Genomic DNA, 11,116 nt, shown 5'->3' on the forward strand with positions numbered 1-11,116 from the left:
TTCACATGTGCATTATTAAGTATGTTGTACATTACCAGTGTACAATATTTACATACGTTTCTTAATATTCATGAAATCTTCCCTATTTCCTATATACATATTGAAAATGTATCAGAAATATTTGGACTGTCTATTTTCTTTAAAATGTAGTATTTTTCTTCTACTTATCTGTTTTTTTTTTTATATGTTATTTCTAGAAAAAAATAGTTGTCATTCAGCTAGCTGTAGACAAATTACAACCGTTGTTTTTACAGTTGAAATTCAAAACTGTAATATCTTTGTTTGGCTTTTCCAGGACTTTCAATGTCAGTCGGCTAGGAGGTCGTGGGACGATAATGTACCACTACTATCCATATTGTAGCACCTGGTTGGAGTTCAAAGGTCGCGGCGGGGCGGTCTGAGCCGTTGTTCCAAGGCTGGGCACTGGCTAGATACTGGACTGTCATTAGCTGACCAAACACATTCAATGTTATCTGGAGATCTTTCTCCTCTTGGGCTTGGGCAGCTTCACCTGTCTGTCTCTGGAAGGGATCTGATGAACCTGAGAGCAGAGAAGACATAATACATTAATGCATGACCAGGGCTCTAATTTAACTGGGTGGTTCCAGCCCTGAATGCTGATTGGCCGACAGTGGTGGTATAATCAGACTGTATACCATGGTTATGACATGTATTTTTACTGCTCTAATTACGTTGGTAACCAGTTTATAATATCAGTAAGGCACCTCGGGGGTTTGTGGTATATGGCCAATATACCACGGCTAAGGGCTGTATCCAGTCTCTCCGCGTTGCGTCGTGCCTAAGAACAGCCCTTAGCCGGGGTATACTGGCCCATACCACACCCCCTGGGGCCTTATTGCTTAAATGTAACCCTAACATTTAAATAACATTTCACTTTTAGCCTTAGACCAAACCCTAACTTTTAACCTTAACATTTAACCTAACCTAAGGACAGAGAAGACAATAGAAGATGTATTAATAGCAACCAAACAACCCAGTCTCTGTTGGCTTGTGCGGGTGGTAGCGTACATTCTACAGTGTTTAATAGCACCTGAGTCCAGACAGAACTCCACAGACATCCTAATCTGACTAAGCTGTCCTCTTTTCCACTCAAAGTGTCTGGTTTCATATATCGCCTGTCTGAATTCAGAGGAAAGGCAGCAGGATGCATTAACAGCACAGTGAATCCTTTTCAAATTGAAATGTGGTGCTGGTTGAGGGGTTGTTGCAGCTTGTTTATGTAATCCTCTGACTGGAGTGTGTGTGTGAGGTGTCTCCCGGCTGACACAGAGACAGCCCTTTGATCAACAGTGGCTGTAGTCTTAGTTCTGCTCAGCTTAGCCTGGGGGACAGTCTAGAGAGGGGCAGAGGGAGAGAGAAGGAGGGCAGAGGGAGAGAGAAGGAGGGCAGAGGGAGAGAGAAGGAGGGCAGAGGGAGAGGGGCAGAGGGAGAGAGAAGGAGGGCAGAGGGAGAGGGGCAGAGGGAGAGAGAAGGATGGCAGAGGGAGAGAGAAGGATGGCAGAGGGAGAGAGAAGGATGGCAGAGGGAGAGAGAAGGAGGGCAGAGGGAGAGAGAAGGAGGGCAGAGGGAGAGAGAAGGAGGGCAGAGGGAGAGAGAAGGAGGGCAGAGGGAGAGGGACAGAGGGAGAGGGGCAGAGGGAGAGCATGGTGTTCTAATCTTTCTAGATGGTACTAGTATACTCACAGTCCCTGACATCTTGTCCAGCTCACTCATGGCCTCATGTATAGCAGCTTCTAAATGATTATTCAACTTCCCAGCTCTGCTGGGAACAATGAAAACAAAATCATGTCTCAGAAACATCAATAAGTCCATACCTAAACACTCAGCATTTTCTTTTTCACTTTGGACAAAAACATGAATAGATTTGTTCAACTCTGCCTCCTGCTACGCAGGGATAAAGTATGCAATTACAACATGAACTGTAAGCAATGACACTGACTGTGGTCCAGGTACATTTTTACAGAACATTGAGGGAGAAGAGCTAAGGTAAGCGCTGTGTGTGTGTGTGTGTGTGTGAGAGTGAGAGAACAGGTGCAGTGGAGGAGGTTTTTCATCATCAGGGGGTAATGACAAGCCAGCCAGGGCAGCATCAGGAGTAATGACGAGCCAGCCAGGGCATCCAGGGGGTAATGACTTGCCAGCCAGGGCATCCAGGGGGTAATGACTAGCCTGCCAGGGCAGCACCAGGGCATCATCAGGGGGTAATGACTAGCCAGCTAGGGCATCAGCAGGGGGTAATAACTAGCCAGCCAGGGCATCATCAAGGGTAATGACTAGCCACCCAGGGCATCATCAGGGGGTAATGACTAGCCAGCCAGGGCAACAGCAGGGGGTAATGACGAGCCAGCCAGGGCATCATCAAGGGGTAATGACTAGCCAGCCAGGGCATCCTCAGGGGTAATGACGAGCCAGCCAGGGCATCATCAGGGGTAATGACTAGCCAGCCAGGGCATCATCAGGGGGTAATGACTAGCCAGCCAGGGCATCATCAGCGGTAATGACTAGCCAGCCAGGGTATCATCAGGGGGTAATGACTGGCCAGCCAGGGCAACAGCAGGGGGTAATGACTGTCCTGCCAGGGCATCATCAGGGGTAATGACTAGCCAGCCAGGGCATCATCAGGGGTAATGACGAGCCAGCCAGGGCATCATCAGGGGGTAATGACTAGCCAGCCAGGGCATCATCAGGGGTAATGACTAGCCAGCCAGGGCATCATCAGGGGTAATGACTAGCCAGCCAGGGCATCATCAGGGTAATGAATAGCCAGCCAGGGCATCAACAGGGGTAATGACTAGCCAGCCAGGGCATCATCAGGGGGTAATGACTAGCCAGCCAGGGCATCATCAGGGGGTAATGACTAACCAGCCAGGGCATCATCAGGGGTAATGACTAGCCAGCCAGGGCATCATCAGGGGGTAATGACTAGCCAGCCAGGGCATCATCAGGGGGTAATGACTAGCCAGCCAGGGCATCATCAGGGGTAATGACTAGCCAGCCAGGGCATCATCAGGGGGTAATGACTAGCCAGCCAGGGCATCATCAGGGGGTAATGACGAGCCAGCCAGGGCATCATCAGGGGGTAATGACGAGCCAGCCAGGGCATCATCAGGGGTAATGACGAGCCAGCCAGGGCATCATCAGGGGGTAATGACGAGCCAGCCAGGGCATCATCAGGGGGTAATGACGAGCCAGCCAGGGCATCATCAGGGGGTAATGACTAGCCAGCCAGGGCATCATCAGGGGTAATGACTAGCCAGCCAGGGCATCATCAGGGGTAATGACCAGCCAGCCAGGGCATCATCAGCGGTAATGACTCTCCAGCCAGGGCATCATCAGGGGGTAATGACGGCCAGCCCAGGGCATCATCAGGGTAATGACTAGCCAGCCAGGGCATCATCAGGGGTAATGACTAGCCAGCCAGGGCATCATCAGGGGTAATGACTAGCCAGCCAGGGCATCATCAGGGGGTAATGACTAGCCAGCCAGGGCATCATCAGGGGTAATGACTAGCCAGCCAGGGCATCATCAGGGGTAGACAGTCCAAAAACATCATTCAGGGGTATTACTTTGACCAGGGCATCATCAGTGGGACAGAGAGTAGCAGACAGGGATTCAGTAGTCAGTGGTATAACCTCTCCTCAACACAGGGCAGACAGCCAGAATGGAACTAACCAGCCAGGGCATCATCAGGAACTAACCAGCCAGGGCATCATCAGAATGACTAGCCAGCCAAAATCAGGGGTAATGACTAGAACCACATCTGTTAATGATCTTTTTAAAACATCATCAGGGGAAACTGGTTCCACATCACACAAGCTGATGTAAAAATCACAATTCAGTGCAGTACCATCCAGGGCCTACAGCAATAGAGTACAGACAGGTGATTCAGTAGTCTTGGTATTAACCTCTCCTCAACACAGAGCAGACAGCCAGAATGGTCAACTAACAGATGTCAGACAGGATGGAACTTCAACATTCTAGAATGGAATTCCACCTTAAAATAACAAATAGAACACATCTGTTCAGCTTTTTAAAAACACACAGAGAAACTGGGGTACACACTGGATGTAAATGTCAGACATGTCCAGTACCATCCATCCTACAGCAATAGAACTTACTTTCTGTTCCACCTGGGGTAATAACAGGTCATGTGTCAGTGTTTTCAGCTTCTCCGTCTCCACCTGGGGTAATAACAGATGTCAGACAGTGTGTTCAGCTTCTCCGTCTCCACCTGGGGTAATAACAGATGTCAGACAGTGTGTTCAGCTTCTCCGTCTCCACCTGGGGGTAATAACAGATGTCAGACAGTGTGTTCAGCTTCTCCGTCTCCACCTGGGGTAATAACAGATGTCAGACAGTGTGTTCAGCTTCTCCGTCTCCACCTGGGGTAATAACAGATGTCAGACAGTGTGTTCAGCTTCTCCGTCTCCACCTGGGGTAATAACAGATGTCAGACAGTGTGTTCAGCTTCTCCGTCTCCACCTGGGGTAATAACAGATGTCAGACAGTGTGTTCAGCTTCTCCGTCTCCACCTGGGGTAATAACAGATGTCAGACAGTGTGTCAGTGTGTTCGTCTCCACCTGGGGTAATAACAGATGTCAGACAGTGTGTTCAGCTTCTCCGTCTCCACCTGGGGTAATAACAGATGTCAGACAGTGTGTTCAGCTTCTCCGTCTCCACCTGGGGTAATAACAGATGTCAGACAGTGTGTTCAGCTTCTCCGTCTCCACCTGGGGTAATAACAGATGTCAGACATGTCAGACAGATGTTGTGTTCAGCTTCTCCGTCTCCACCTGGGGTAATAACAGATGTCAGACAGTGTGTTCAGCTTCTCCGTCTCCACCTGGGGGTAATAACAGATGTCAGACAGTGTGTTCTCCGTCTTCTGTCAGACAGTGTGTCTCCACCTGGGGTAATAACAGATGTCAGACAGTGTGTTCAGCTTCTCCGTCTCCACCTGGGGTAATAACAGATGTCAGACAGTGTGTTCAGCTTCTCCGTCTCCACCTGGGGTAATAACAGATGTCAGACAGTGTGTTCAGCTTCTCCGTCTCCACCTGGGGTAATAACAGATGTCAGACAGTGTGTTCAGCTTCTCCGTCTCCACCTGGGGTAATAACAGATGTCAGACAGTGTGTTCACCTGGGGTAAGCTTCTCCGTCTCCACCTGGGGTAATAACAGATGTCAGACAGTGTGTTCAGCTTCTCCGTCTCCACCTGGGGTAATAACAGATGTCAGACAGTGTGTTCAGCTTCTCCGTCTCCACCTGGGGTAATAGACAGATGTCAGACAGACAGTGTGTTCAGCTTCTCCGTCTCCACCTGGGGTAATAACAGATGTCAGACAGTGTGTTCAGCTTCTCCGTCTCCACCTGGGGTAATAACAGATGTCAGACAGTGTGTTCAGCTTCTCCGTCTCCACCTGGGGTAATAACAGATGTCAGACAGTGTGTTCAGCTTCTCCGTCTCCACCTGGGGTAATAACAGATGTCAGACAGTGTTGTCAGCTTCTCCGTCTCCACCTGGGGTAATAACAGATGTCAGACATTAGTGTCCACCTGGGTCTAAGAATAGGACCAAAAACAGTCTGACTCGGTCCCATCAACATGACCATCAGTAGCAGAAGTAGTCTGATCAGTCCCATCACCATGACCATCAGACAGTTACTTTCATCTAAAAAGGTACAAAAGTCAAGTCAATAGTGAAAGAACTAGATTTGTGGGTGTGTATTTCTCTCTCTGAAGACATCTCACCTGCTGTCCTCTCTGAGCTGCAGGCTGCCATGGTGATGGTTGTGCCCCGCCTCCCTCCCCTGACAGTTTACCAGGCCAGGATGGGAACCCTTTAAAGCCCTGTCCCCAGACCAGATCCCCCATGTTAAACGTCCTGGGTCTATAGTGGAGCATCTCTGACGATGGGCTGTCCGGCTGCCTCAGGTCCTCCTCGCTGCTCAGGGACTTGGTGTCAGACGGGCTGGGGGCACAGCCTCCGTTGAAGTGCCCGTTGTAGTGGCCCACGTACTCTTTAACCAACGGACCCTCCAGGCTGGTGGAGGAGCTGGGAGACTGGTCGTCCCGGTTAGGTCCCCCTGTCTGGGGGGGCGGGGGTCAGACACACCGTACCCCGTAGAGAGAACTGGACCTGGGGGTCCGACGCCACCTCCGTTCATATGGGCGCATCTCTCCACAGTCTGATCCAACCTCTCTTTGTAGTTAACGATGTTCACGGCCGTCCGGTTGCAGTTGTTGAAGCGGTTGAATCCATCCTCCAGGAAGGCCTTGTCTGAGGACGGGAGAGAGTGGTGGTGACCTTCGTGGGGAGCAGTCGGCTGGACAGGGGGTGCAGGAGCTAGACTCCCAGGTCTCTCCATACAGGGGCTGCTGCGGACATGAGTGGAGCACTCCTAGGAACTCCTCACTGCCCCATGCCGTGTGACCTCTGTCCAGACTTGCAGGGTACCCAGTCTCGCCTTCCCACTGCCCCCTGGGGGTGCCATGGCCTGGGGATCTGAAGTAGTCCTGGTGGGAGGCCTCTGGAAGTGCTCCCTGACCCTCGGGGATGCTAACAGTACTCTTCCCCTGACCAGAGTGCTTCCGGGGCCGTCCTGCTCTGACCTGCCTGGGTCTGGGCTGTTGGCTCAGGGTCGGTGTCTGCTCCCCTCCTGGTGCGCCACCCGGTGGCCACTATGGCTGACTGCAGCATGGCTGTGAGGAGGTTGTGGTTGATGCTGACCGGCTCCCCTACGGAGTTAGTGAAGGCAGTCATGGTGCTGAGAGTGGGTACCGGGCTGGACTGGGTAGTGCCACTAACCGTGGTGGTGATGACGACATGCATTCCTTTACTGGCAGCATCCACCACAGCCCTGTAGATGGCATCTACAGACTCCACCCCTCCGCTGGGTAGCCTATCAGAGCCGTGCATCCTGGGGAAGCCTCTCCCTGAGTCTGTTGCATCTCCTGTTGGCTGACACCAAACTGGGTGTGTGACAGCATCCCCTGAGACTCAGGAAGTGATGTCATACCAGACTGAGAGATCATCTGTGAGTGAGGGACTGAAATGCTGTTGTCTGGCAAACACCCCTGAAACAACAGACGTAAAGTTAATTGAGAGAAAACTGAAATGTGTCATTATCACTCCTAGCATGTCAGAGAATCCACAACTATTGGGGTCTTTTGAGGAGGGCGGAGATGTATCATGTAGATCATCCACCCGTAGTGAAGAGTGAATCAAGCAGATAATCTTGTCATCTCTATTCATTCTATTTCTATCTGTAACGTTCAGAGCGTTCAGAACACACCTTCAAACAGACAGACTAACCTGGAAGTTCTGGAACAGGCAGGCCATAGGGTGGGCGTTGGAGGAGTTGTTGTTTTCAGGGAAGCCAGGTTGCTGTGAGCCCTGGTAGCCAGGAGGGAGACCCTGCATGGCCCGCTGAATGCCCTGATGAAGCTGCTGCTGCTGGGCATGACGCTGCTGGAACACCTGGGTACCACCGCCACTGCTGGAGCTGTTGATGACGTGGGGCTGGAGGCTGGTTATGCTGCAGTTTACGAGGTTCGATGGGTCTCCTGTTGGGGTGGAAGAATAATACTGTTCATTGTTATTTTCAAATCAGGGAAATTCCACACCTTAACTGCCTGGAGAAGACAGGTCAGGGGGGTAACTCAATTCTGAGCAAAATGATGGAAGAAGAGTGGGAAGATGGAAATTCTTGTAATTGAACGAATAAACTGGAGAGACCGATGGCTTAGGCTGTAGGACTGTGCTCCACTCCTCACAGGTCTATTTTCTCCTCCTAACTAGTTCCTCCTCTCACTAGTCTAGCTCCTCTCCTCTCACTAGCTCCTCTCCTCCTCTCCCCAGTCTAGCTCCTCTCCTCCTCTCCCCAGTCTAGCTCCTCTCCTCCCTCCCCAGTCGAGCTCCTCTCCTCCCCTCCCCAGTCGAGCTCCTCTCCTCCCCTCCCCAGTCGAGCTCCTCTCCCCCTCTCCCCAGTCGAGCTCCTCTCCTCCTCCCCAGTCGAGCTCCTCTCCTCCCCTCCCAGTCGAGCTCCTCTCCTCCCCTCCCCAGTCGAGCTCCTCTCCTCCCCTCCCCAGTCGAGCTCCTCTCCTCCTCTCCCCAGTCGAGCTCCTCTCCCCCTCTCCACAGTCGAGCTCCTCTCCCCCTCTCCACAGTCGAGCTCCTCTCCCCCTCTCCCCAGTCGAGCTCCTCTCCCCAGTCGAGCTCCTCTCCTCCCCTCCCCAGTCGAGCTTCTCTCCCCAGTCGAGCTCCTCTCCTCCTCTCCCCAGTCGAGCTCCTCTCCTCCCCTCCCCAGTCGAGCTCCTCTCCCCAGTAGAGCTCCTCTCCTCCTCTCCCCAGTCGAGCTCCTCTCCTCCCCTCCCCAGTCGAGCTCCTCTCCCCCTCTCCCCAGTCGAGCTCCTCTCCCCAGTCGAGCTCCTCTCCTCCCCTCCCCAGTCGAGCTCCTCTCCCCAGTCGAGCTCCTCTCCTCCCCTCCCCAGTCGAGCTCCTCTCCCCCTCTCCCCAGTCGAGCTCCTCTCCTCCTCTCCCAGTCGAGCTCCTCCTCTCCCCAGTCGAGCTCCTCTCCTCCCTCCCCAGTCGAGCTCTCTCCTCCCCTCCCCAGTCGGAGCTCCTCTCCCCAGTCGAGCTCCTCTCCTCCTTCCCCAGCCGAGCTCCTCTCCCCCTCTCCCAGTCGAGCTCCTCTCCTCCCCTCCCCAGTCTAGCTCCTCTCCCTCCTCTCCCCAGTCGAGCTCCTCCCTCCCTCCCCAGTCGAGCTCCTCTCCCCAGTCGAAGCTCCTCTCCTCCTCTCCCCAGTCGAGCTCCTCTCCCCTCTCCCCAGTCGAGGCTCCTCTCCCCAGTCGAGCTCCTCTCCCCAGTCGAGGAGCTCCTCCTCCTCCCTCCCCAGTCGAGCTCCTCTCCTCCCCTCCCCAGTCGAGCTCCTCTCCCCAGTCGAGCTCCTCTCCCCAGTCTAGCTCCTCTCCCCAGTCGAGCTCCTCTCCCCCTCTCCCCAGTCTAGCTCCTCTCCCCAGTCGAGCTCCTCTCCCCAGTCGAGCTCCTCTCCCCAGTCTAGCTCCTCTCCCCCTCTCCCCAGTCGAGCTCCTCTCCCCAGTCGAGCTCCTCTCCCCAGTCGAGCTCCTCTCCCCCTCTCCCCAGTCTAGCTCCTCTCCCCAGTCGGCTCCCTCTCCCCAGTCTAGCTCCTCTCCCCCTCTCCCCCAGTCTAGCTCCTCTCCCCAGTCGAGCTCCTCTCCCCAGTCTAGCTCCTCTCCCCCTCTCCCCAGTCGAGCTCCTCTCCCCAGTCGAGCTCCTCTCCCCAGTCGAGCTCCTCTCCCCCTCTCCCCAGTCGAGCTCCTCTCCCCAGTCGAGCTCCCCTCCCCAGTCGAGCTTCTCTCCCCAGTCGAGCTCCTCTCCTCCTCTCCCCAGTCGAGCTCCTCTCCTCCCCTCCCCAGTCGAGCTCCTCTCCCCAGTCGAGCTCCTCTCCTCCTCTCCCCAGTCGAGCTCCTCTCCCCCTCTCCCAGTCGAGCTCCTCTCCCTTCTCCCCCAGTCGAGCTCCTCTCCCCAGTGGAGCTCCTCTCCTCCCCCTCCCAGTCGAGCTCCTCTCCCCAGTCGAGCTCCTCTCCTCCCCAGTCGAGCTCCTCTCCCCCTCTCCCCAGTCGAGCTCCTCTCCTCCTCTCCCCAGTCGAGCTCCTCTCCCCTCTCCAGTCGAGCTCCTCTCCTCCCCTCCCAGTCGAGCTCCTCTCCTCCCCCCCCAGTCGAGCTCCTCTCCCCAGTCGAGCTCCTCTCCTCCTCTCCCCAGTCGAAGCTCCTCTCCCCTCTCCCCAGTCGAGCTCCTCTCCTCCCCTCCCCAGTCTAGCTCCTCTCCTCCTCTCCCCAGTCGAAGCCCTCTCCTCCTCTCCCCAGTCGAGCTCCTCTCCTCCCCCCTCCCCAGTCGAGCTCCTCTCCCCAGTCGAGGCTCCTCTCCTCCTCTCCCCAGTCGAGCTCCTCTCCCCCTCTCCCCAGTCGAGCTCCTCTCCCCAGTCGTGGAGCTCCTCTCCCCCCTCCCCAGTCGAGGCTCCTCTCCTCCCTCCCCAGTCGAGCTCCTCTCCCTCCCTCCCCAGTCGAGCCACTCTCCCAGTCGAGCTCCTCTCCCCAGTCGAGCTCCCTCTCCCAGTCTAGCTCCTCTCCCCAGTCGAGCTCCTCTCCCCAGTCGAGCTCACTCTCCCTCTCCCCAGTGAGCTCCTCTCCCCAGTCGAGCTCCTCTCCCCAGTCGAGCTCCTCTCCCCTCTCCCCCAGTCTGGCTCCTCTCCCCCAGTCGAGCTCCCCTCTCCCCAGTCTAAGCTCCTCTCCCCCCTCTCCCAGTCTAGCTCCTCTCCCCAGTGGAAACCCTCTCCCCCAGTCTAGCTCCTCTCCCCCTCTCCCCCAGTCGACTCCTCTCCCCAGTCGAGCTCCCTCTCCCCAGTCGAGCTCCTCTCCCCCTCTCCCCAGTCGAGGCTCCTCTCCCCAGTGGGAGCTCCTCTCCCCAGTCGAGCTCCTCTCCCCAGTCGAGCTCCTCTCCCCAGTCGAGCTCCTCTCCTCCCCTCCCCAGTCGCGAGCTCCTCTCCTCCCCTCCCCAGTCGAGCTCCTCTCCCCAGTCGAGCTCCTCTCCCCAGTCTAGCTCCTCTCCCCAGTCGAGCTCCTCTCCCCTCTCTCCCAGTCTAGCTCCTCTCCCCAGTGGAGCTCCTCTCCCAGTCCCCTCTCCCCAGTCGAGCTCCTCTCCCCCTCTCCCCAGTCGAGCTCCTCTCCCCAGTCGAGCTCCTCTCCCCAGTCGGCTCTCTCCCCCTCTCCCCAGTCTAGCTCCTCTCCCAGTCGAGCTCCTCTCCCCAGTCTAGCTCCTCTCCCCCTCTCCCCAGTCTAGCTCCTCTCCCCAGTCGAGCTCCTCTCCCCAGTCTAGCTCCTCTCCCCCTCCCCAGTCGAGCCTCCTCTCCCCAGTCGAGCTCCTCTCCCCAGTCGAGCTCCTCTCCCCCTCTCCCCAGTCGAGCTCCTCTCCCCAGTCGAGCTCCTCTCCCCAGTCGAGCTCCTCTCCCCAGTCGAGCTCCTCTCCCCAGTCTAGCTCCTCTCCCCAGTCTAGCTCATCTTCTTCTCTCA

At 55.6% G+C, this 11,116-nt stretch overlaps 1 pseudogene; it reads right to left on the reverse strand.

Annotated features, from left to right (window-relative positions):
* Nucleotides 1-409: 409 nt before the first annotated feature.
* On the reverse strand, nucleotides 410-7,590 carry LOC135538160 (methyl-CpG-binding domain protein 5-like; annotated as a pseudogene).
* Nucleotides 7,591-11,116: the final 3,526 nt, after the last annotated feature.

The sequence above is a fragment of the Oncorhynchus masou genome, unplaced genomic scaffold (assembly GCF_036934945.1).
Source record: "Oncorhynchus masou masou isolate Uvic2021 unplaced genomic scaffold, UVic_Omas_1.1 unplaced_scaffold_9211, whole genome shotgun sequence".
NCBI classification, from domain to species: Eukaryota; Metazoa; Chordata; class Actinopteri; order Salmoniformes; family Salmonidae; genus Oncorhynchus; species Oncorhynchus masou.